The sequence below is a fragment of the Nematostella vectensis genome, chromosome 5 (assembly GCF_932526225.1).
Source record: "Nematostella vectensis chromosome 5, jaNemVect1.1, whole genome shotgun sequence".
Taxonomy (NCBI): domain Eukaryota; kingdom Metazoa; phylum Cnidaria; class Anthozoa; order Actiniaria; family Edwardsiidae; genus Nematostella; species Nematostella vectensis.
In genome coordinates, this window is record NC_064038.1 from 1,774,577 (window position 1) to 1,799,828 (window position 25,252).

Sequence of the window (25,252 nt, forward strand, 5' to 3'; positions counted from 1 at the left end):
GTTGCGGGCACTTGACTACTAACGCAGCGACCCGGGTTCGATTCCCGCTGATAGCCTATTTTTTTTCTTTTTTTTTTTTTTTTAAATATCGATACTTAATTATACTGTTCTTGGTGTGTCATGACATAAAAAGAAGGTATAGGGACATTTTTATGTACTCTCAGCATCTTTGATGTGCTCATGCTTTGTTCAGTATCCTGCACATATTTTATGCACACAAGAACTAACTAGATTCCTTGGATAACTTGATTAAGTAGATTCTAACATAGAGCATAGCGCTCGATAGATTGATATACCTTTTTTTCCGAGTATACTGTTTTATTTTTCCTAATGTTACTTTTTGCAATTTACATTCGGAAAAAAAATTATCGATTGTAACCTTTTGGAGGTTACACTCGTAAAACAAATTCCCGAATGTAACCCTGAAGCTTTTCCCGAATGTAACCTCCAGTCCGATGGTGACTTTGCTTGGGATAGTTTACGATACCAATAGTATTAAAAGTAATTTTCATTACAATTCCCTTCAGCAATGCCACGTTAGTCTTTCGTTGCGGGCACTTGACTACTAACGCAGCGACCCGGGTTCGATTCCCGCTGATAGCCTATTTTTTTTTCTTTATTTTTTTTTTTTAAATATCGATACTTAATTATACTGTTCTTGGTGTGTCATGACATAAAAAGAAGGTATAGGGACATTTTTATGTACTCTCAGCATCTTTGATGTGCTCATGCTTTGTTCAGGATCCTGTACATATTTTATGCACACAAGAACTAACTAGATTCCTTGGATAACTTGATTAAGTAGATTCTAACATAGAGCATAGCGCTCGATAGATTGATATACCTTTTTTCCGAGTATACTGTTTTATTTTTCCTAATGTTACTTTTTGGACTTTACATTCGGAAAAACAATTATCGATTGTAACCTTTTGGAGGTTACACTCGTAAAACAAATTCCCGAATGTAACCCTGAAGCTTTTCCCGAATGTAACCTCCAGTCCGATTGTGACTTTGGTTGGGATAGTTTACGATACCAATAGTATTAAAAGTAATTTTCATTTCAATTCCCTTCAGCAATGCCACGTTAGTCTTTCGTTGCGGGCACTTCACTACTAACGCAGCGACCCGGGTTCGATTCCCGCTGATAGCCTATTTTTTCTTCTTTCTTTTTTTTTTAAATATCGATACTTAATTATACTGTTCTTGGTGTGTCATGACATAAAAAGAAGGTATAGGGACATTTTTATGTACTCTCAGCATCTTTGATGTGCTCATGCTTTGTTCTGGATCCTGTACATATTTTATGCACACAAGAACTAACTAGATTCCTTGGATAACTTGATTAAGTAGATTCTAACATAGAGCATAGCGCTCGATAGATTGATATACCTTTTTTTCCGAGTATACTGTTTTATTTTTCCTAATGTTACTTTTTGGAATTTACATTCGGAAAAAAAATTATCGATTGTAACCTTTTGGAGGTTACACTCGTAAAACAAATTCCCGAATGTAACCCTGAAGCTTTTCCCGAATGTAACCTCCAGTCCGATGGTGACTTTGCTTGGGATAGTATACGATACCAATAGTATTAAAAGTAATTTTCATTACAATTCCCTTCAGCAATGCCACGTTAGTCTTTCGTTGCGGGCACTTGACTACTAACGCAGCGACCCGGGTTCGATTCCCGCTGATAGCCTATTTTTTTTCTTTCTTTTTTTTTTAAATATCGATACTTAATTATACTGTTCTTGGTGTGTCATGACATAAAACGAAGGTATAGGGACATTTTTATGTACTCTCAGCATCTTTGATGTGCTCATGCTTTGTTCAGGATCCTGCACATATTTTATGCACACAAGAACTAACTAGATTCCTTGGATAACTTGATTAAGTAGATTCTAACATAGAGCATAGCGCTCGATAGATTGATATACCTTTTTTTCCGAGTATTCTGTTTTACTTTCCTAATGTTACTTTTTGGAATTTACATTCGGAAAAAAAATTATCGATTGTAACCTTTTGGAGGTTACACTCGTAAAACAAATTCCCGAATGTAACCCTGAAGCTTTCCCCGAATGTAACCTCCAGTCCGATGGTGACTTTGCTTGGGATAGTTTACGATACCAATAGTATTAAAAGTAATTTTCATTACAATTCCCTTCAGCAATGCCACGTTAGTCTTTCGTTGCGGGCACTTGACTACTAACGCAGCGACCCGGGTTCGATTCCCGCTGATAGCCTATTTTTTTTTCTTTATTTATTTTTTTTTAATCGATACTTAATTATACTGTTCTTGGTGTGTCATGACATAAAAAGAAGGTATAGGGACATTTTTATGTACTCTCAGCATCTTTGATGTGCTCATGCTTTGTTCAGGATCCTGTACATATTTTATGCACACAAGAACTAACTAGATTCCTTGGATAACTTGATTAAGTAGATTCTAACATAGAGCATAGCGCTCGATAGATTGATATACCTTTTTTTCCGAGTATACTGTTTTATTTTTCCTAATGTTCCTTTTTGGAATTTACATTCGGAAAAAAAATTATCGATTGTAACCTTTTGGAGGTTACACTCGTAAAACAAATTCCCGAATGTAACCCTGAAGCTTTTCCCGAATGTAACCTCCAGTCCGATGGTGACTTTGCTTGGGATAGTTTACGATACCAATAGTATTAAAAGTAATTTTCATTACAATTCCCTTCAGCAATGTCACGTTAGTCTTTCGTTGCGGGCACTTGACTACTAACGCAGCGACCCGGGTTCGATTCCCGCTGATAGCCTATTTTTGTTTCTTTATTTTTTTTTTTAAATATCGATACTTAATTATACTGTTCTTGGTGTGTCATGACATAAAAAGAAGGTATAGGGACATTTTTATGTACTCTCAGCATCTTTGATGTGCTCATGCTTTGTTCAGGATCCTGAACATATTTTATGCACACAAGAACTAACTAGATTCCTTGGATAACTTGATTAAGTAGATTCTAACATAGAGCATAGCGCTCGATAGATTGATATACCTTTTTTTCCGAGTATACTGTTTTATTTTTCCTAATTTTCCTTTTTGGAATTTACATTCGGAAAAAAATTATCGATTGTAACCTTTTGGAGGTTACACTCGTAAAACAAATTCCCGAATGTAACCCTGAAGCTTTTCCCGAATGTAACCTCCAGTCCGATGGTGACTTTGCTTGGGATAGTTTACGATACCAATAGTATTAAAAGTAATTTTCATTACAATTCCCTTCAGCAATGCCACGTTAGTCTTTCGTTGCGGGCACTTGACTACTAACGCAGCTACCCGGGTTCGATTCCCGCTGATAGCCTATTTTTTTTTCTTTATTTTTTTTTTAAATATCGATACTTAATTATACTGTTCTTGGTGTGTCATGACATAAAAAGAAGGTATAGGGACATTTTTATGTACTCTCAGCATCTTTGATGTGCTCATGCTTTGTTCAGGATCCTGTACATATTTTATGCACACAAGAACTAACTAGATTCCTTGGATAACTTGATTAAGTAGATTCTAACATAGAGCATAGCGCTCGATAGATTGATATACCTTTTTTCCGAGTATACTGTTTTATTTTTCCTAATGTTACTTTTTGGAATTTACATTCGGAAAAACAATTATCGATTGTAACCTTTTGGAGGTTACACTCGTAAAACAAATTCCCGAATGTAACCCTGAAGCTTTTCCCGAATGTAACCTCCAGTCCGATGGTGACTTTGGTTGGGATAGTTTACGATACCAATAGTATTAAAAGTAATTTTCATTTCAATTCCCTTCAGCAATGCCACGTTAGTCTTTCGTTGCGGGCACTTGACTACTAACGCAGCGACCCGGGTTCGATTCCCGCTGATAGCCTATTGTTTCTTCTTTATTTTTTTTTTTTAATATCGATACTTAATTATACTGTTCTTGGTGTGTCATGACATAAAAAGAAGGCATAGGGACATTTTTATGTACTCTCAGCATCTTTGATGTGCTCATGCTTTGTTCAGGATCCTGTACATATTTTATGCACACAAGAACTAACTAGATTCCTTGGATAACTTGATTAAGTAGATTCTAACATAGAGCATAGCGCTCGATAGATTGATATACCTTTTTTTCCGAGTATACTGTTTTATTTTTCCTAATGTTACTTTTTGGAATTTACATTCGGAAAAAAAAATTATCGATTGTAACCTTTTGGAGGTTACACTCGTAAAACAAATTCCCGAATGTAACCCTGAAGCTTTTCCCGAATGTAACCTCCAGTCCGATGGTGACTTTGCTTGGGATAGTTTACGATACCAATAGTATTAAAAGTAATTTTCATTACAATTCCCTTCAGCAATGCCACGTTAGTCTTTCGTTGCGGGCACTTGACTACTAACGCAGCGACCCGGGTTCGATTCCCGCTGATAGCCTATTTTTTTTCTTTATTTTTTTTTTAAATATCGATACTTAATTATACTGTTCTTGGTGTGTCATGACATAAAAAGAAGGTATAGGGACATTTTTATGTACTCTCAGCATCTTTGATGTGCTCATGCTTTGTTCAGGATCCTGAACATATTTTATGCACACAAGAACTAACTAGATTCCTTGGATAACTTGATTAAGTAGATTCTAACATAGAGCATAGCGCTCGATAGATTGATATACCTTTTTTTCCGAGTATACTGTTTTATTTTTCCTAATTTTCCTTTTTGGAATTTACATTCGGAAAAAAATTATCGATTGTAACCTTTTGGAGGTTACACTCGTAAAACAAATTCCCGAATGTAACCCTGAAGCTTTTCCCGAATGTAACCTCCAGTCCGATGGTGACTTTGGTTGGGATAGTTTACGATACCAATAGTATTAAAAGTAATTTTCATTTCAATTCCCTTCAGCAATGCCACCTTAGTCTTTCGTTGCGGGCACTTGACTACTAACGCAGCGACCCGGGTTCGATTCCCGCTGATAGCCTATTTTTTTTTCTTTATTTTTTTTTTAAATATCGATACTTAATTATACTGTTCTTGGTGTGTCATGACATAAAAAGAAGGTATTGGGACATTTTTATGTACTCTCAGCATCTTTGATGTGCTCATGCTTTGTTCAGGATCCTGTACATATTTTATGCACACAAGAACTAACTAGATTCCTTGGATAACTTGATTAAGTAGATTCTAACATAGAGCATAGCGCTCGATAGATTGATATACCTTTTTTCCGAGTATACTGTTTTATTTTTCCTAATGTTACTTTTTGGAATTTACATTCGGAAAAACAATTATCGATTGTAACCTTTTGGAGGTTACACTCGTAAAACAAATTCCCGAATGTAACCCTGAAGCTTTTCCCGAATGTAACCTCCAGTCCGATGGTGACTTTGGTTGGGATAGTTTACGATACCAATAGTATTAAAAGTAATTTTAATTTCAATTCCCTTCAGCAATGCCACGTTAGTCTTTCGTTGCGGGCACTTGACTACTAACGCAGCGACCCGGGTTCGATTCCCGCTGATAGCCTATTGTTTCTTCTTTATTTTTTTTTTAATATCGATACTTAATTATACTGTTCTTGGTGTGTCATGACATAAAAAGGAGGCATAGGGACATTTTTATGTACTCTCAGCATCTTTGATGTGCTCATGCTTTGTTCAGGATCCTGTACATATTTTATTCACACAAGAACTAACTAGATTCCTTGGATAACTTTATTAAGTAGATTCTAACATAGAGCATAGCGCTCGATAGATTGATATACCTTTTTTTCCGAGTATACTGTTTTATTTTTCCTAATTTTCCTTTTTGGAATTTACATTCGGAAAAAAATTATCGATTGTAACCTTTTGGAGGTTACACTCGTAAAACAAATTCCCGAATGTAACCCTGAAGCTTTTCCCGAATGTAACCTCCAGTCCGATGGTGACTTTGCTTGGGATAGTTTACGATACCAATAGTATTAAAAGTAATTTTCATTACAATTCCCTTCAGCAATGCCACGTTAGTCTTTTGTTGCGGGCACTTGACTACTAACGCAGCTACACGGGTTCGATTCCCGCTGATAGCCTATTTTTTTTCTTTATTGTTTTTTAAATATCGATACTTAATTATACTGTTCTTGGTGTGTCATGACATAAAAAGTAGGTATAGGGACATTGTTATGTACTCTCAGCATCTTTGATGTGCTCATGCTTTGTTTAGGATCCTGCACATATTTTATGCACACAAGAACTAACTAGATTCCTTGGATAACTTGATTAAGTAGATTCTAACATAGAGCATAGCGCTCGATAGATTGATATACCTTTTTTTCCGAGTATACTGTTTTATTTTTCCTAATTTTCCTTTTTGGAATTTACATTCGGAAAAAAATTATCGATTGTAACCTTTTGGAGGTTACACTCGTAAAAACAATTCCCGAATGTAACCCTGAAGCTTTTCCCGAATGTAACCTCCAGTCCGATGGTGACTTTGCTTGGGATAGTTTACGATACCAATAGTATTAAAAGTAATTTTCATTACAATTCCCTTCAGCAATGCCACGTTAGTCTTTCGTTGCGGGCACTTGACTACTAACGCAGCGACACGGGTTCGATTCCCGCTGATAGCCTATTTTTTTTCTTTATTTTTTTTTAAATATCGATACTTAATTATACTGTTCTTGGTGTGTCATGACATAAAAAGTAGGTATAGGGACATTGTTATGTACTCTCAGCATCTTTGATGTGCTCATGCTTTGTTTAGGATCCTGCACATATTTTATGCACACAAGAACTAACTAGATTCCTTGGATAACTTGATTAAGTAGATTCTAACATAGAGCATAGCGCTCGATAGATTGATATACCTTTTTTTCCGAGTATACTGTTTTACTTTCCTAATGTTACTTTTTGGAATTTACATTCGGAAAAAAAATTATCGATTGTAACCTTTTGGAGGTTACACTCGTAAAACAAATTCCCGAATGTAACCCTGAAGCTTTTCCCGAATGTAACCTCCAGTCCGATGGTGACTTTGCTTGGGATAGTTTACGATACCAATAGTATTAAAAGTAATTTTCATTACAATTCCCTTCAGCAATGCCACGTTAGTCTTTCGTTGCGGGCACTTGACTACTAACGCAGCGACCCGGGTTCGATTCCCGCTGATAGCCTATTTTTTTTTTCTTTATTTTTTTTAAATCGATACTTAATTATACTGTTCTTGGTGTGTCATGACATAAAAAGAAGGTATAGGGACATTTTTATGTACTCTCAGCATCTTTGATGTGCTCATGCTTTGTTCAGGATCCTGAACATATTTTATGCACACAAGAACTAACTAGATTCCTTGGATAACTTGATTAAGTAGATTCTAACATAGAGCATAGCGCTCGATAGATTGATATACCTTTTTTTCCGAGTATACTGTTTTATTTTTCCTAATTTTCCTTTTTGGAATTTACATTCGGAAAAAAATTATCGATTGTAACCTTTTGGAGGTTACACTCGTAAAACAAATTCCCGAATGTAACCCTGAAGCTTTTCCCGAATGTAACCTCCAGTCCGATGGTGACTTTGCTTGGGATAGTTTACGATACCAATAGTATTAAAAGTAATTTTCATTACAATTCCCTTCAGCAATGCCACGTTAGTCTTTCGTTGCGGGCACTTGACTACTAACGCAGCGACCCGGGTTCGATTCCCGCTGATGGCCTATTTCTTTTTCTTTATTTTTTTTCTAAAATATCGATACTTAATTATACTGTTCTTGGTGTGTCATGACATAAAAAGAAGATATAGGGACATTTTTATGTACTCTCAGCATCTTTGATGTGCTCATGCTTTGTTCAGGATCCTGTACATATTTTATGCACACAAGAACTAACTAGATTCCTTGGATAACTTGATTAAGTAGATTCTAACATAGAGCATAGCGCTCGATAGATTGATATACCTTTTTTCCGAGTATACTGTTTTATTTTTCCTAATGTTACTTTTTGGAATTTACATTCGGAAAAACAATTATCGATTGTAACCTTTTGGAGGTTACACTCGTAAAACAAATTCCCGAATGTAACCCTGAAGCTTTTCCCGAATGTAACCTCCAGTCCGATGGTGACTTTGCTTGGGATAGTATACGATACCAATAGTATTAAAAGTAATTTTCATTTCAATTCCCTTCAGCAATGCCACGTTAGTCTTTCGTTGCGGGCACTTGACTACTAACGCAGCGACCCGGGTTCGATTCCCGCTGATAGCCTATTTTTTCTTCTTTCTTTTTTTTTAAATATCGATACTTAATTATACTGTCCTTGGTGTGTCATGACATAAAAAGAAGGTATAGGGACATTTTTATGTACTCTCAGCATCTTTGATGTGCTCATGCTTTGTTCAGGATCCTGTACATTTTTTATGCACACAAGAACTAACTAGATTCCTTGGATAACTTGATTAAGTAGATTCTAACATAGAGCATAGCGCTCGATAGATTGATATACCTTTTTTTCCGAGTATACTGTTTTATTTTTCTAATGTTACTTTTTGGAATTTACATTCGGAAAAAAAATTATCGATTGTAACCTTTTGGAGGTTACACTCGTAAAACAAATTCCCGAATGTAACCCTGAAGCTTTTCCCGAATGTAACCTCCAGTCCGATGGTGACTTTGCTTGGGATAGTATACGATACCAATAGTATTAAAAGTAATTTTCATTACAATTCCCTTCAGCAATGCCACGTTAGTCTTTCGTTGCGGGCACTTGACTACTAACGCAGCGACCCGGGTTCGATTCCCGCTGATAGCCTATTTTTTTCTTTCTTTTTTTTTTAAATATCGATACTTAATTATACTGTTCTTGGTGTGTCATGACATAAAACGAAGGTATAGGGACATTTTTATGTACTCTCAGCATCTTTGATGTGCTCATGCTTTGTTCAGGATCCTGCACATATTTTATGCACACAAGAACTAACTAGATTCCTTGGATAATTTGATTAAGTAGATTCTAACATAGAGCATAGCGCTCGATAGATTGATATACCTTTTTTTCCGAGTATACTGTTTTATTTTTCCTAATGTTCCTTTTTGGAATTTACATTCGGAAAAAAAATTATCGATTGTAACCTTTTGGAGGTTACACTCGTAAAAAAAATTCCCGAATGTAACCCTGAAGCTTTTCCCGAATGTAACCTCCAGTCCGATGGTGACTTTGCTTGGGATAGTTTACGATACCAATAGTATTAATAGTAATTTTCATTACAATTCCCTTCAGCAATGTCACGTTAGTCTTTCGTTGCGGGCACTTGACTACTAACGCAGCGACCCGGGTTCGATTCCCGCTGATAGCCTATTTTTGTTTCTTTATTTTTTTTTTAAATATCGATACTTAATTATACTGTTCTTGGTGTGTCATGACATAAAAAGAAGGTATAGGGACATTTTTATGTACTCTCAGCATCTTTGATGTGCTCATGCTTTGTTCAGGATCCTGCACATATTTTATGCACACAAGAACTAACTAGATTCCTTGGATAACTTGATTAAGTAGATTCTAACATAGAGCATAGCGCTCGATAGATTGATATACCTTTTTTTCCAAGTATACTGTTTTATTTTCCTAATGTTACTTTTTGGAATTTACATTCGGAAAAAAAATTATCGATTGTAACCTTTTGGAGGTTACACTCGTAAAACAAATTTCCGAATGTAACCCTGAAGCTTTTCCCGAATGTAACCTCCAGTCCGATGGTGACTTTGCTTGGGATAGTTTACGATACCAATAGTATTAAAAGTAATTTTCATTACAATTCCCTTCAGCAATGCCACGTTAGTCTTTCGTTGCGGGCACTTGACTACTAACGCAGCGACCCGGGTTCGATTCCCGCTGATAGCCTATTTTTTTTCTTTCTTTTTTTTTAAATATCGATACTTAATTATACTGTTCTTGGTGTGTCATGACATAAAAAGAAGGTATAGGGACATTGTTATGTACTCTCAGCATCTTTGATGTGCTCATGCTTTGTTCAGGATCCTGCACATATTTTATGCACACAAGAACTAACTAGATTCCTTGGATAACATGATTAAGTAGATTCTAACATAGAGCATAGCGCTCGATAGATTGATATACCTTTTTTTCCGAGTATACTGTTTTACTTTCCTAATGTTACTTTTTGGAATTTACATTCGGAAAAAAAATTATCGATTGTAACCTTTTGGAGGTTACACTCGTAAAACAAATTCCCGAATGTAACCCTGAAGCTTTTCCCGAATGTAACCTCCAGTCCGATGGTGACTTTGGTTGGGATAGTTTACGATACCAATAGTATTAAAAGTAATTTTAATTTCAATTCCCTTCAGCAATGCCACGTTAGTCTTTCGTTGCGGGCACTTGACTACTAACGCAGCGACCCGTTTTCGATTCCCGCTGATAGCCTATTTTTTTTCTTTATTTTTTTTTTAAATATCGATACTTAATTATACTGTTCTTGGTGTGTCATGACATAAAAAGTAGGTATAGGGACATTGTTATGTTCTCTCAGCATCTTTGATGTGCTCATGCTTTGTTTAGGATCCTGCACATATTTTATGCACACAAGAACTAACTAGATTCCTTGGATAACTTGATTAAGTAGATTCTAACATAGAGCATAGCGCTCGATAGATTGATATACCTTTTTTCCGAGTATACTGTTTTACTTTCCTAATGTTACTTTTTGGAATTTACATTCGGAAAAAAAATTATCGATTGTAACCTTTTGGAGGTTACACCCGTAAAACAAATTCCCGAATGTAACCCTGAAGCTTTTCCCGAATGTAACCTCCAGTCCGATGGTGACTTTGCTTGGGATAGTTTACGATACCAATAGTATATAAAGTAATTTTCATTACAATTCCCTTCAGCAATGCCACGTTAGTCTTTCGTTGCGGGCACTTGACTACTAACGCAGCGACCCGGGTTCGATTCCCGCTGATAGCCTATTGTTTCTTCTTTATTTTTTTTTTTAATATCGATACTTAATTATACTGTTCTTGGTGTGTCATGACATAAAAAGAAGGCATAGGGACATTTTTATGTACTCTCAGCATCTTTGATGTGCTCATGCTTTGTTCAGGATCCTGTACATATTTTATGCACACAAGAACTAACTAGATTCCTTGGATAACTTGATTAAGTAGATTCTAACATAGAGCATAGCGCTCGATAGATTGATATACCTTTTTTTCCGAGTATACTGTTTTATTTTTCCTAATGTTACTTTTTGGAATTTACATTCGGAAAAAAAAATTATCGATTGTAACCTTTTGGAGGTTACACTCGTAAAACAAATTCCCGAATGTAACCCTGAAGCTTTTCCCGAATGTAACCTCCAGTCCGATGGTGACTTTGCTTGGGATAGTTTACGATACCAATAGTATTAAAAGTAATTTTCATTACAATTCCCTTCAGCAATGCCACGTTAGTCTTTCGTTGCGGGCACTTGACTACTAACGCAGCTACACGGGTTCGATTCCCGCTGATAGCCTATTTTTTTTCTTTATTTTTTTTTTTTTATATCGATACTTAATTATACTGTTCTTGGTGTGTCATGACATAAAAAGTAGGTATAGGGACATTGTTATGTACTCTCAGCATCTTTGATGTGCTCATGCTTTGTTTAGGATCCTGCACATATTTTATGCACACAAGAACTAACTAGATTCCTTGGATAACTTGATTAAGTAGATTCTAACATAGAGCATAGCGCTCGATAGATTGATATACCTTTTTTTCCGAGTATACTGTTTTATTTTTCCTAATTTTCCTTTTTGGAATTTACATTCGGAAAAAAATTATCGATTGTAACCTTTTGAAGGTTACACTCGTAAAAAAAATTCCCGAATGTAACCCTGAAGCTTTTCCCGAATGTAACCTCCAGTCCGATGTTGACTTTGCTTGGGATAGTTTACGATACCAATAGTATTAAAAGTAATTTTCATTACAATTCCCTTCAGCAATGCCACGTTAGTCTTTCGTTGCGGGCACTTGACTACTAACGCAGCGACACGGGTTCGATTCCCGCTGATAGCCTATTTTTTTTCTTTATTTTTTTTTAAATATCGATACTTAATTATACTGTTCTTGGTGTGTCATGACATAAAAAGTAGGTATAGGGACATTGTTATGTACTCTCAGCATCTTTGATGTGCTCATGCTTTGTTTAGGATCCTGCACATATTTTATGCACACAAGAACTAACTAGATTCCTTGGATAACTTGATTAAGTAGATTCTAACATAGAGCATAGCGCTCGATAGATTGATATACCTTTTTTTCCGAGTATACTGTTTTACTTTCCTAATGTTACTTTTTGGAATTTACATTCGGAAAAAAAATTATCGATTGTAACCTTTTGGAGGTTACACTCGTAAAACAAATTCCCGAATGTAACCCTGAAGCTTTTCCCGAATGTAACCTCCAGTCCGATGGTGACTTTGCTTGGGATAGTTTACGATACCAATAGTATTAAAAGTAATTTTCATTACAATTCCCTTCAGCAATGCCACGTTAGTCTTTCGTTGCGGGCACTTTACTACTAACGCAGCGACCCGGGTTCGATTCCCGCTGATAGCCTATTTTTTTTTTCTTTATTTTTTTTAAATCGATACTTAATTATACTGTTCTTGGTGTGTCATGACATAAAAAGAAGGTATAGGGACATTTTTATGTACTCTCAGCATCTTTGATGTGCTCATGCTTTGTTCAGGATCCTGAACATATTTTATGCACACAAGAACTAACTAGATTCCTTGGATAACTTGATTAAGTAGATTCTAACATAGAGCATAGCGCTCGATAGATTGATATACCTTTTTTTCCGAGTATACTGTTTTATTTTTCCTAATTTTCCTTTTTGGAATTTACATTCGGAAAAAAATTATCGATTGTAACCTTTTGGAGGTTACACTCGTAAAACAAATTCCCGAATGTAACCCTGAAGCTTTTCCCGAATGTAACCTCCAGTCCGATGGTGACTTTGCTTGGGATAGTTTACGATACCAATAGTATTAAAAGTAATTTTCATTACAATTCCCTTCAGCAATGCCACGTTAGTCTTTCGTTGCGGGCACTTGACTACTAACGCAGCGACCCGGGTTCGATTCCCGCTGATAGCCTATTTTTTTTTCTTTATTTTTTTTTTAAAATATCGATACTTAATTATACTGTTCTTGGTGTGTCATGACATAAAAAGAAGGTATAGGGACATTTTTATGTACTCTCAGCATCTTTGATGTGCTCATGCTTTGTTCAGGATCCTGTACATATTTTATGCACACAAGAACTAACTAGATTCCTTGGATAACTTGATTAAGTAGATTCTAACATAGAGCATAGCACTCGATAGATTGATATACCTTTTTTCCGAGTATACTGTTTTATTTTTCCTAATGTTACTTTTTGGAATTTACATTCGGAAAAACAATTATCGATTGTAACCTTTTGGAGGTTACACTCGTAAAACAAATTCCCGAATGTAACCCTGAAGCTTTTCCCGAATGTAACCTCCAGTCCGATGGTGACTTTGGTTGGGATAGTTTACGATACCAATAGTATTAAAAGTAATTTTCATTTCAATTTCCTTCAGCAATGCCACGTTAGTCTTTCGTTGCGGGCACTTGACTACTAACGCAGCGACCCGGGTTCGATTCCCGCTGATAGCCTATTTTTTTTTCTTTATTTTTTTTTTAAATATCGATACTTAATTATACTGTTCTTGGTGTGTCATGACATAAAAAGAAGGTATAGGGACATTTTTATGTACTCTCAGCATCTTTGATGTGCTCATGCTTTGTTCAGGATCCTGTACATATTTTATGCACACAAGAACTAACTAGATTCCTTGGATAACTTGATTAAGTAGATTCTAACATAGAGCATAGCGCTCGATAGATTGATATACCTTTTTTTCCGAGTATACTGTTTTATTTTTCCTAATTTTCCTTTTTGGAATTTACATTCGGAAAAAAATTATCGATTGTAACCTTTTGGAGGTTACACTCGTAAAACAAATTCCCGAATGTAACCCTGAAGCTTTTCCCGAATGTAACCTCCAGTCCGATGGTGACTTTGCTTGGGATAGTTTACGATACCAATAGTATTAAAAGTAATTTTCATTACAATTCCCTTCAGCAATGCCACGTTAGTCTTTCGTTGCGGGCACTTGACTACTAACGCAGCGACCCGGGTTCGATTCCCGCTGATAGCCTATTTTTTTTTCTTTATTTTTTTTTTAAAATATCGATACTTAATTATACTGTTCTTGGTGTGTCATGACATAAAAAGAAGGTATAGGGACATTTTTATGTACTCTCAGCATCTTTGATGTGCTCATGCTTTGTTCAGGATCCTGTACATATTTTATGCACACAAGAACTAACTAGATTCCTTGGATAACTTGATTAAGTAGATTCTAACATAGAGCATAGCACTCGATAGATTGATATACCTTTTTTCCGAGTATACTGTTTTATTTTTCCTAATGTTACTTTTTGGAATTTACATTCGGAAAAACAATTATCGATTGTAACCTTTTGGAGGTTACACTCGTAAAACAAATTCCCGAATGTAACCCTGAAGCTTTTCCCGAATGTAACCTCCAGTCCGATGGTGACTTTGGTTGGGATAGTTTACGATACCAATAGTATTAAAAGTAATTTTCATTTCAATTTCCTTCAGCAATGCCACGTTAGTCTTTCGTTGCGGGCACTTGACTACTAACGCAGCGACCCGGGTTCGATTCCCGCTGATAGCCTATTTTTTTTTCTTTATTTTTTTTTTAAATATCGATACTTAATTATACTGTTCTTGGTGTGTCATGACATAAAAAGAAGGTATAGGGACATTTTTATGTACTCTCAGCATCTTTGATGTGCTCATGCTTTGTTCAGGATCCTGTACATATTTTATGCACACAAGAACTAACTAGATTCCTTGGATAACTTGATTAAGTAGATTCTAACATAGAGCATAGCGCTCGATAGATTGATATACCTTTTTTCCGAGTATACTGTTTTATTTTTCCTAATGTTACTTTTTGGAATTTACATTCGGAAAAACAATTATCGATTGTAACCTTTTGGAGGTTACACTCGTAAAACAAATTCCCGAATGTAACCCTGAAGCTTTTCCCGAATGTAACCTCCAGTCCGATGGTGACTTTGGTTGGGATAGTTTACGATACCAATAGTATTAAAAGTAATTTTCATTTCAATTCCCTTCAGCAATGCCACGTTAGTCTTTCGTTGCGGGCACTTGACTACTAACGCAGCGACCCGGGTTCGATTCCCGCTGATAGCCTATTGTTTCTTCTTTATTTTTTTTTTAATATCGATACTTAATTATACTGTTCTTGGTGTGTCATGACATAAAAAGGAGGCATAGGGACATTTTTATGTACTCTCAGCATCTTTGATGTGCTCATGCTTTGTTCAGGATCCTGTACATATTTTATGCACACAAGAACTAACTAGATTCCTTGGATAACTTGATTAAATAGATTCTAACATAGAGCATAGCGCTCGATAGATTGATATACCTTTTTTTCCGAGTATACTGTTTTATTTTTCCTAATTTTCCTTTTTGGAATTTACATTCGGAAAAAAAATTATCGATTGTAACCTTTTGGAGGTTACACTCGTAAAACAAATTCCCGAATGTAACCCTGAAGCTTTTCCCGAATGTAACCTCCAGTCCGATGGTGACTTTGCTTGGGATAGTTTACGATACCAATAGTATTAAAAGTAATTTTCATTACAATTCCCTTCAGCAATGCCACGTTAGTCTTTCGTTGCGGGCACTTGACTACTAACGCAGCTACACGGGTTCGATTCCCGCTGATAGCCTATTTTTTTTCTTTATTTTTTTTTTAAATATCGATACTTAATTATACTGTTCTTGGTGTGTCATGACATAAAAAGTAGGTATAGGGACATTGTTATGTACTCTAAGCATCTTTGATGTGCTCATGCTTTGTTTAGGATCCTGCACATATTTTATGCACACAAGAACTAACTAGATTCCTTGGATAACTTGATTAAGTAGATTCTAACATAGAGCATAGCGCTCGATAGATTGATATACCTTTTTTTCCGAGTATACTGTTTTATTTTTCCTAATTTTCCTTTTTGGAATTTACATTCGGAAAAAAATTATCGATTGTAACCTTTTGGAGGTTACACTCGTAAAAAAAATTCCCGAATGTAACCCTGAAGCTTTTCCCGAATGTAACCTCCAGTCCGATGGTGACTTTGCTTGGGATAGTTTACGATACCAATAGTATTAAAAGTAATTTTCATTACAATTCCCTTCAGCAATGCCACGTTAGTCTTTCGTTGCGGGCACTTGACTACTAACGCAGCGACCCGGGTTCGATTCCCGCTGATAGCCTATTTTTTTTTTCTTTATTTTTTTTAAATCGATACTTAATTATACTGTTCTTGGTGTGTCATGACATAAAAAGAAGGTATAGGGACATTTTTATGTACTCTCAGCATCTTTGATGTGCTCATGCTTTGTTCAGGATCCTGAACATATTTTATGCACACAAGAACTAACTAGATTCCTTGGATAACTTGATTAAGTAGATTCTAACATAGAGCATAGCGCTCGATAGATTGATATACCTTTTTTTCCGAGTATACTGTTTTATTTTTCCTAATTTTCCTTTTTGGAATTTACATTCGGAAAAAAATTATCGATTGTAACCTTTTGGAGGTTACACTCGTAAAACAAATTCCCGAATGTAACCCTGAAGCTTTTCCCGAATGTAACCTCCAGTCCGATGGTGACTTTGCTTGGGATAGTTTACGATACCAATAGTATTAAAAGTAATTTTCATTACAATTCCCTTCAGCAATGCCACGTTAGTCTTTCGTTGCGGGCACTTGACTACTAACGCAGCGACCCGGGTTCGATTCCCGCTGATAGCCTATTTTTTTTTCTTTATTTTTTTTCTAAAATATCGATACTTAATTATACTGTTCTTGGTGTGTCATGACATAAAAAGAAGGTATAGGGACATTTTTATGTACTCTCAGCATCTTTGATGTGCTCATGCTTTGTTCAGGATCCTGTACATATTTTATGCACACAAGAACTAACTAGATTCCTTGGATAACTTGATTAAGTAGATTCTAACATAGAGCATAGCGCTCGATAGATTGATATACCTTTTTTCCGAGTATACTGTTTTATTTTTCCTAATGTTACTTTTTGGAATTTACATTCGGAAAAACAATTATCGATTGTAACCTTTTGGAGGTTACACTCGTAAAACAAATTCCCGAATGTAACCCTGAAGCTTTTCCCGAATGTAACCTCCAGTCCGATGGTGACTTTGCTTGGGATAGTATACGATACCAATAGTATTAAAAGTAATTTTCATTTCAATTCCCTTCAGCAATGCCACGTTAGTCTTTCGTTGCGGGCACTTGACTACTAACGCAGCGACCCGGGTTCGATTCCCGCTGATAGCCTATTTTTTCTTCTTTCTTTTTTTTTAAATATCGATACTTAATTATACTGTTCTTGGTGTGTCATGACATAAAAAGAAGGTATAGGGACATTTTTATGTACTCTCAGCATCTTTGATGTGCTCATGCTTTGTTCAGGATCCTGTACATTTTTTATGCACACAAGAACTAACTAGATTCCTTGGATAACTTGATTAAGTAGATTCTAACATAGAGCATAGCGCTCGATAGATTGATATACCTTTTTTTCCGAGTATACTGTTTTATTTTCCTAATGTTACTTTTTGGAATTTACATTCGGAAAAAAAATTATCGATTGTAACCTTTTGGAGGTTACACTCGTAAAACAAATTCCCGAATGTAACCCTGAAGCTTTTCCCGAATGTAACCTCCAGTCCGATGGTGACTTTGCTTGGGATAGTATACGATACCAATAGTATTAAAAGTAATTTTCATTACAATTCCCTTCAGCAATGCCACGTTAGTCTTTCGTTGCGGGCACTTGACTACTAACGCAGCGACCCGGGTTCGATTCCCGCTGATAGCCTATTTTTTTCTTTCTTTTTTTTTTAAATATCGATACTTAATTATACTGTTCTTGGTGTGTCATGACATAAAACGAAGGTATAGGGACATTTTTATGTACTCTCAGCATCTTTGATGTGCTCATGCTTTGTTCAGGATCCTGCACATATTTTATGCACACAAGAACTAACTAGATTCCTTGGATAATTTGATTAAGTAGATTCTAACATAGAGCATAGCGCTCGATAGATTGATATACCTTTTTTTCCGAGTATACTGTTTTATTTTTCCTAATGTTCCTTTTTGGAATTTACATTCGGAAAAAAAATTATCGATTGTAACCTTTTGGAGGTTACACTCGTAAAAAAAATTCCCGAATGTAACCCTGAAGCTTTTCCCGAATGTAACCTCCAGTCCGATGGTGACTTTGCTTGGGATAGTTTACGATACCAATAGTATTAAAAGTAATTTTCATTACAATTCCCTTCAGCAATGTCACGTTAGTCTTTCGTTGCGGGCACTTGACTACTAACGCAGCGACCCGGGTTCGATTCCCGCTGATAGCCTATTTTTGTTTCTTTATTTTTTTTTTAAATATCGATACTTAATTATACTGTTCTTGGTGTGTCATGACATAAAAAGAAGGTATAGGGACATTTTTATGTACTCTCAGCATCTTTGATGTGCTCATGCTTTGTTCAGGATCCTGAACATATTTTATGCACACAAGAACTAACTAGATTCCTTGGATAACTTGATTAAGTAGATTCTAACATAGAGCATAGCGCTCGATAGATTGATATACCTTTTTTTCCGAGTATACTGTTTTATTTTCCTAATGTTACTTTTTGGAATTTACATTCGGAAAAAAAATTATCGATTGTAACCTTTTGGAGGTTACACTCGTAAAACAAATTCCCGAATGTAACCCTGAAGCTTTTCCCGAATGTAACCTCCAGTCCGATGGTGACTTTGCTTGGGATAGTTTACGATACCAATAGTATTAAAAGTAATTTTCATTACAATTCCCTTCAGCAATGCCACGTTAGTCTTTCGTTGCGGGCACTTGACTACTAACGCAGCGACCCGGGTTCGATTCCCGCTGATAGCCTATTTTTTTTCTTTCTTTTTTTTTAAATATCGATACTTAATTATACTGTTCTTGGTGTGTCATGACATAAAAAGAAGGTATAGGGACATTTTTATGTACTCTCAGCATCTTTGATGTGCTCATGCTTTGTTCAGGATCCTGCACATATTTTATGCACACAAGAACTAACTAGATTCCTTGGATAACATGATTAAGTAGATTCTAACATAGAGCATAGCGCTCGATAGATTGATATACCTTTTTTTCCGAGTATACTGTTTTACTTTCCTAATGTTACTTTTTGGAATTTACATTCGGAAAAAAAATTATCGATTGTAACCTTTTGGAGGTTACACTCGTAAAACAAATTCCCGAATGTAACCCTGAAGCTTTTCCCGAATGTAACCTCCAGTCCGATGGTGACTTTGGTTGGGATAGTTTACGATACCAATAGTATTAAAAGTAATTTTCATTTCAATTCCCTTCAGCAATGCCACGTTAGTCTTTCGTTGCGGGCACTTGACTACTAACGCAGCGACCCGGGTTCGATTCCCGCTGATAGCCTATTTTTTTTCTTTATTTTTTTTTTAAATATCGATACTTAATTATACTGTTCTTGGTGTGTCATGACATAAAAAGTAGGTATAGGGACATTGTTATGTACTCTCAGCATCTTTGATGTGCTCATGCTTTGTTTAGGATCCTGCACATATTTTATGCACACAAGAACTAACTAGATTCCTTGGATAACTTGATTAAGTAGATTCTAACATAGAGCATAGCGCTCGATAGATTGATATACCTTTTTTTCCGAGTATACTGTTTTACTTTCCTAATGTTACTTTTTGCAATTTACATTCGGAAAAAAAATTATCGATTGTAACCTTTTGGAGGTTACACCCGTAAAACAAATTCCCGAATGTAACCCTGAAGCTTTTCCCGAATGTAACCTCCAGTCCGATGGTGACTTTGCTTGGGATAGTTTACGATACCAATAGTATTAAAAGTAATTTTCATTACAATTCCCTTCAGCAATGCCACGTTAGTCTTTCGTTGCGGGCACTTGACTACTAACGCAGCGACCCGGGTTCGATTCCCGCTGATAGCCTATTTTTTTTCTTTATTTTTTTTTTTAAATCGATACTTAATTATACTGTTCTTGGTGTGTCATGACATAAAAAGAAGGTATAGGGACATTTTTATGTACTCTCAGCATCTTTGATGTGCTCATGCTTTGTTCAGGATCCTGCACATATTTTATGCACACAAGAACTAACTAGATTCCTTGGATAACTTGATTAAGTAGATTCTAACATAGAGCATAGCGCTCGATAGATTGATATACCTTTTTTTCCGAGTATACTGTTTTATTTTCCTAATGTTACTTTTTGGAATTTACATTCGGAAAAAAAATTATCGATTGTAACCTTTTGGAGGTTACACTCGTAAAACAAATTCCCGAATGTAACCCTGAAGCTTTTCCCGAATGTAACCTCCAGTCCGATGGTGACTTTGCTTGGGATAGTTTACGATACCAATAGTATTAAAAGTAATTTTCATTACAATTCCCTTCAGCAATGCCACGTTAGTCTTTCGTTGCGGGCACTTGACTACTAACGCAGCGACCCGGGTTCGATTCCCGCTGATAGCCTATTTTCTTTCTTTTTTTTTTTTTTTTAATATCGATACTTAATTATACTGTTCTTGGTGTGTCATGACATAAAAAGAAGGGATAGGGACATTTTTATGTACTCTCAGCATCTTTGATGTGCTCATGCTTTGTTCAGGATCCTGCACATATTTTATGCACACAAGAACTAACTAGATTCCTTGGATAACATGATTAAGTAGATTCTAACATAGAGCATAGCGCTCGATAGATTGATATACCTTTTTTTCTGAGTATACTGTTTTATTTTTCCTAATGAGACATTTTGGAATTTACATTCGGAAAAAAAATTATCGATTGTAACCTTTTGGAGGTTACACTCGTAAAACAAATTCCCGAATGTAACCCTGAAGCTTTTCCCGAATGTAACCTCCAGTCCGATGGTGACTTTGCTTGGGATAGTTTACGATACCAATAGTATTAAAAGTAATTTTCATTACAATTCCCTTCAGCAATGTCACGTTAGTCTTTCGTTGCGGGCACTTGACTACTAACGCAGCGACCCGGGTTCGATTCCCGCTGATAGCCTATTTTTGTTTCTTTATTTTTTGTTTTAAATATCGATACTTAATTATACTGTTCTTGGTGTGTCATGACATAAAAAGAAGGTATAGGGACATTTTTATGTACTCTCAGCATCTTTGATGTGCTCATGCTTTGTTCAGGATCCTGTACATATTTTATGCACACAAGAACTAACTAGATTCCTTGGATAACTTGATTAAGTAGATTCTAACATAGAGCATAGCGCTCGATAGATTGATATACCTTTTTTTCCGAGTATACTGTTTTATTTTTCCTAATGTTACTTTTTGGAATTTACATTCGGAAAAAAAATTATCGATTGTAACCTTTTGGAGGTTACACTCGTAAAACAAATTCCCGAATGTAACCCTGAAGCTTTTCCCGAATGTAACCTTCAGTCCGATGGTGACTTTGGTTGGGATAGTTTACGATACCAATAGTATTAAAAGTAATTTTCATTTCAATTCCCTTCAGCAATGCCACGTTAGTCTTTCGTTGCGGGCACTTCACTACTAACGCAGCGACCCGGGTTCGATTCCCGCTGATAGCCTATTTTTTTTCTTTCTTTTTTTTTTTAAATATCGATACTTAATTATACTGTTCTTGGTGTGTCATGACATAAAACGAAGGTATAGGGACATTTTTATGTACTCTCAGCATCTTTGATGTGCTCATGCTTTGTTCAGGATCCTGCACATATTTTATGCACACAAGAACTAACTAGATTCCTTGGATAACTTGATTAAGTAGATTCTAACATAGAGCATAGCGCTCGATAGATTGATATACCTTTTTTTCCGAGTATACTGTTTTACTTTCCTAATGTTACTTTTTGGAATTTACATTCGGAAAAAAAATTATCGATTGTAACCTTTTGGAGGTTACACTCGTAAAACAAATTCCCGAATGTAACCCTGAAGCTTTCCCCGAATGTAACCTCCAGTCCGATGGTGACTTTGCTTGGGATAGTTTACGATACCAATAGTATTAAAAGTAATTTTCATTACAATTCCCTTCAGCAATGCCACGTTAGTCTTTCGTTGCGGGCACTTGACTACTAACGCAGCGACCCGGGTTCGATTCCCGCTGATAGCCTATTTTTTTTTTCTTTATTTATTTTTTTTTAATCGATACTTAATTATACTGTTCTTGGTGTGTCATGACATCAAAAGAAGGTATAGGGACATTTTTATGTACTCTCAGCATCTTTGATGTGCTCATGCTTTGTTCAGGATCCTGTACATATTTTATGCACACAAGAACTAACTAGATTCCTTGGATAACTTGATTAAGTAGATTCTAACATAGAGCATAGCGCTCGATAGATTGATATACCTTTTTTTCCGAGTATACTGTTTTATTTTTCCTAATGTTCCTTTTTGGAATTTACATTCGGAAAAAAAATTATCGATTGTAACCTTTTGGAGGTTACACTCGTAAAACAAATTCCCGAATGTAACCCTGAAGCTTTTCCCGAATGTAACCTCCAGTCCGATGGTGACTTTGCTTGGGATAGTATACGATACCAATAGTATTAAAAGTAATTTTCATTACAATTCCCTTCAGCAATGCCACGTTAGTCTTTCGTTGCGGGCACTTGACTACTAACGCAGCGACCCGGGTTCGATTCCCGCTGATAGCCTATTTTTTTTCTTTCTTTTTTTTTTAAATATCGATACTTAATTATACTGTTCTTGGTGTGTCATGACATAAAACGAAGGTATAGGGACATTTTTATGTACTCTCAGCATCTTTGATGTGCTCATGCTTTGTTCAGGATCCTGCACATATTTTATGCACACAAGAACTAACTAGATTCCTTGGATAACTTGATTAAGTAGATTCTAACATAGAGCATAGAGCTCGATAGATTGATATACCTTTTTTCCGAGTATACTGTTTTATTTTTCCTAATGTTACTTTTTGGAATTTACATTCGGAAAAAAATTTATCGATTGTAACCGTTTGGAGGTTACACTCGTAAAACAAATTCCCGAATGTAACCCTGAAGCTTTTCCCGAATGTAACCTCCAGTCCGATGGTGACTTTGCTTGGGATAGTTTACGATACCAATAGTATTAAAAGTAATTTTCATTACAATTCCCTTCAGCAATGCCACGTTAATCTTTCGTTGCGGGCACTTGACTACTAACGCAGCCACCCTGGTTCGATTCCCGCTGATAGCCTATTTTTTTTTCTTTATTTTTTTTTTTAATATCGATACTTTATTATACTGTTCTTGGTGTGTCATGACATAAAAAGAAGGCATAGGGACATTTTTATGTACTCTCAGCATCTTTGATGTGCTCATGCTTTGTTCAGGATCCTGTACATATTTTATGCACACAAGAACTAACTAGATTCCTTAGATAACTTGATTAAGTAGATTCTAACATAGAGCATAGCGCTCGATAGATTGATATACCTTTTTTTCCGAGTATACTGTTTTATTTTTCCTAATGTTACTTTTTGGAATTTACATTCGGAAAAAAAAATTATCGATTGTAACCTTTTGGAGGTTACACTTGTAAAACAAATTCCCGAATGTAACCCTGAAGCTTTTCCCGAATGTAACCTCCAGTCCGATGGTGACTTTGCTTGGGATAGTTTACGATACCAATAGTATTAAAAGTAATTTTCATTACAATTCCCTTCAGCAATGCCACGTTAGTCTTTCGTTGCGGGCACTTGACTACTAACGCAGCGACACGGGTTCGATTCCCGCTGATAGCCTATTTTTTTTCTTTATTTTTTTTTTAAATATCGATACTTAATTATACTGTTCTTGGTGTGTCATGACATAAAAAGAAGGTATAGGGACATTTTTATGTACTCTCAGCATCTTTGATGTGCTCATGCTTTGTTCAGGATCCTGAACATATTTTATGCACACAAGAACTAACTAGATTCCTTGGATAACTTGATTAAGTAGATTCTAACATAGAGCATAGCGCTCGATAGATTGATATACCTTTTTTTCCGAGTATACTGTTTCATTTTTCCTAATTTTCCTTTTTGGAATTTACATTCGGAAAAAAATTATCGATTGTAACCTTTTGGAGGTTACACTCGTAAAACAAATTCCCGAATGTAACCCTGAAGCTTTTCCCGAATGTAACCTCCAGTCCGATGGTGACTTTGCTTGGGATAGTTTACGATACCAATAGTATTAAAAGTAATTTTCATTACAATTCCCTTCAGCAATGCCACGTTAGTCTTTCGTTGCGGGCACATGACTACTAACGCAGCGACCCGGGTTCGATTCCCGCTGATAGCCAATTTTTTTTTCTTTATTTTTTTTTTTAATATCGATACTTAATTATACTGTTCTTGGTGTGTCATGACATAAAAAGAAGGTATAGGGACATTTTTATGTACTCTCAGCATCTTTGATGTGCTCATGCTTTGTTCAGGATCCTGTACATATTTTATGCACACAAGAACTAACTAGATTCCTTGCATAACTTGATTAAGTAGATTCTAACATAGAGCATAGCGCTCGATAGATTGATATACCTTTTTTCCGAGTATACTGTTTTATTTTTCCTAATGTTACTTTTTGGAAATTACATTCGGAAAAAAAATTATCGATTGTAACCTTTTGTAGGTTACACTCGTAAAACAAATTCCCGAATGTAACCCTGAAGCTTTTCCCGAATGTAACCTCCAGTCCGATGGTGACTTTGGTTGGGATAGTTTACGATACCAATAGTATTAAAAGTAATTTTCATTACAATTCCCTTCAGCAATGCCACGTTAGTCTTTCGTTGCGGGCACTTGACTACTAACGCAGCCACCCTGGTTCGATTCCCGCTGATAGCCTATTTTTTTTTCTTTATTTTTTTTTTTAATATCGATACTTTATTATACTGTTCTTGGTGTGTCATGACATAAAAAGAAGGCATAGGGACATTTTTATGTACTCTCAGCATCTTTGATGTGCTCATGCTTTGTTCAGG